Source organism: Odontomachus brunneus, unplaced genomic scaffold (assembly GCF_010583005.1).
Source record: "Odontomachus brunneus isolate Ranch 3 - 2012 unplaced genomic scaffold, Obru_v1 Obru_scaffold_009, whole genome shotgun sequence".
Classification (NCBI taxonomy): domain Eukaryota; kingdom Metazoa; phylum Arthropoda; class Insecta; order Hymenoptera; family Formicidae; genus Odontomachus; species Odontomachus brunneus.
The window spans coordinates 1,925,730-1,928,373 of record NW_022639459.1 but is presented as its reverse complement, the minus strand read 5'-3'; the positions used below and the strand labels follow the sequence as shown (position 1 = coordinate 1,928,373).

The window sequence follows — 2,644 nt, the reverse complement described above, 5'->3', positions numbered from 1 at the left end:
TCCGGAAGACCAAAAACAATTGAGGACGCCGATCTGCAAGCGTTATTGGATGAAGATGATACGCAAACACAAGATCAACTTGCGGAGGCATTAAACATGACTCGCCAAGGTATTTCCAAACATTTACATGCCATGGGAAAAATTCAACAGGAAGGAAAATGGGTGCCGCATGAGTTGACTGAGAGACAGATGGAAAATCGAAGAGCTACTTCCGAAATTTTGCTTTTGCGGCATGAAAGAAAGAGTTTCCTGCATCGAATTGTTACTGGCGATGAGAAGTGGATATATTTCGAGAATCCCAAACGCAAAAAATCGTGGCTTTCACCTGGCGAAGCATCAACATCGACGGCACGGCCAAATCGCTTCGGAAAGAAGACAATGCTCTGCGTTTGGTGGGACCAGAAAGGAATCGTGTACTATGAGCTGCTGAAACCGGGCGAAACTGTCAATGGGCATCGCTACCGACAACAACTGATCAATTTGAACCATGCATTACTCGAAACACGGCCAGAATGGGATACGAGACACGAACGAGTGATATTGTAGCACGACAACGCTCCGTGCCATCGCACTTCCATCGTCCAGGACACCATCAAAACGCTGAAATGGGATCTGCTACCGCACCCGCCGTATTCACCAGACCTGGCCCCTTCCGATTATCACTTGTTCCGGTCGATGGCGCATGGCTTGGTTGGGCTACACTTGGCCAATTTCGAAGAAACGCAAAATTGGCTGGATGAATGGTTTCGGTCCAAAGACGCGTCGTTTTATCGTCGCGGTATTCATGTATTGCCAGAGAGATGGCAAAATTGTGTAGCTAGCGAGGGACGATACTTTGAATAAACCATTTTTTGTATTTCTTTTGAAATTTTCCATTTTTCATTGATCAAAAAAACCCGGAAACTTAGTTGCGCACCTAGTAGGTTAAAGAGCGAGTGTGATCTCATATGCTTTTTCGAATACTCGTATATTTTCTCTTTTATTTGAAAATGGCACACGAGAATTTTGGGCGTGCGTTTTCTCCCCTCCGACGTTACCAATCAAGAGTTCCGGGACGAGAAGGAGGTACATCCCCGGCGATCGCGGGCGACGCGAAAAAACGGCGAGCAGATTATCGACGACAATGCCGGATTAGATATGTATCGGGACGGAATTCATGGATGCCTCGTCGTCGCACATCTTAATCGCGGAAGCCGAGCTCGCTGTTTCTCTCCATTTCCCGCCCTCTTCCCCTTTCTCTCTCACTCTCTCTCTCTCTTCCTGCGAGGTCGGCGTCTTCAGCGAAGCGATGGCCGTTGCCCTTATCTTCGTTCGCTATTGGAAACTATCCGGCCGGCATAGAGGCGAAGCCGAGAGAGCTCTCCTCGCGATCCTGAAAAACGCGGCCTCACCTCCTCCTCCTCTCTACCCATCTCCTCCCCCCCTTCCGTGCTCCGCGAGCCACCGCGCAGTCCTTATCTCGCGCGGCTCTTCGTCTCTTCCGCCACTCGATTTATCTCGCGGAGCCCGCCTCACCGGTTTCCGCTCGTCCGCTTTTATCCGCCTAATTTATTTTCCGTATCTCTTGAAATCTTAATGACCGACGCGCTGGGCCTGAGCGTTCCGTTCATTCGGTCGGCTCCGCCGCTACCCGGTGCGGGCTAAATAGAGGGACTCACCTTGCGTCTCGGATACTGTCCCCTCAGGCGAATCGGCACGTTCCCGCTTCCATCGTCAACGGGCACTTCCGCCTCCTGGACCGCGACGTCCGCGGCGCGCTGCTGCTGTTGCTGCTACCACGTGTACCGCGAGTGAGAGAGAGACCCTGGAAGAACGAATGATGATATATATGAGGGATACGGTAAAAAATACGCGATAAAGTAGGTAGACTTCAATGTGAGACCGGCGACCGAGACGGTGACCGATAACGGCTGACAAATATGACGATTATGAGGACGACCGCGTGGACGACCGAACGATAATCGAGATCGTATATCATCCCCCTGAAATCTCTGCCTATCGCCCAGTGATTGTGCGAGAAAAAAATACCGGCGATAGATCAGTCGCCGCTTCCTCCCGCTTTTATAGGACGGCGAACGAGCGCGCTGATAATCGCCCACAGCGAGAGAGAGATAATGAAAATGATTTTCATAACGAATCATAATTTCTTATGGATCTGAAAAATGATTAACGGAGCGGATGTTATCGCGCCAGTTACGGTAGTAAAAAAATATAATCCCGTCTTTAGCGGAATTCTGAAGGATTTTGTTGGTTGACTTTGAATATATCAGATTCGGTGCACAGCAAAAAATGCTGTTGTATCAGCAAAACTGGTCAACACTTGTGTGAAATTGGCACACCATATTTAAAAATGTGACGTTTTTTTTAGAGTTCTGATACTCTCTTGAAAAGTTCTAGAGCTCTTTGCAACAATTTTCAATAGTTTCGGTCATTAAATACAAAAAAATAGACTGCCTATGGTGCGCCAAGTCTTGGCACACCATATTTAAAAATGTGACGTTTTTTTTAGAGTTCTGATACTCTCTTGAAAAGTTCTAGAGCTCTTTGCAACAATTTTCAATAGTTCCGGTCATTAAATACAAAAAAATAGACTGCCTATGGTGCGCCAAGTCTTGGCACACCATATTTCAAAATGTGCCATTTT

General features: G+C 47.8%; 1 protein-coding gene across 1 annotated transcript in view; it reads right to left on the bottom strand.

The window, feature by feature from the left end:
- Window positions 1-2,644, bottom strand: part of LOC116840384 (protein N-terminal asparagine amidohydrolase) — a 119,824-nt gene that overhangs the window by 74,468 nt on the left and 42,712 nt on the right. Inside the window, exon 2 of the mRNA XM_032807006.1 lies at window positions 1,659-1,804. The gene's annotated coding sequence lies outside the window, so the exon portion shown is untranslated. The remainder of the gene's footprint in view (window positions 1-1,658; window positions 1,805-2,644) is intronic.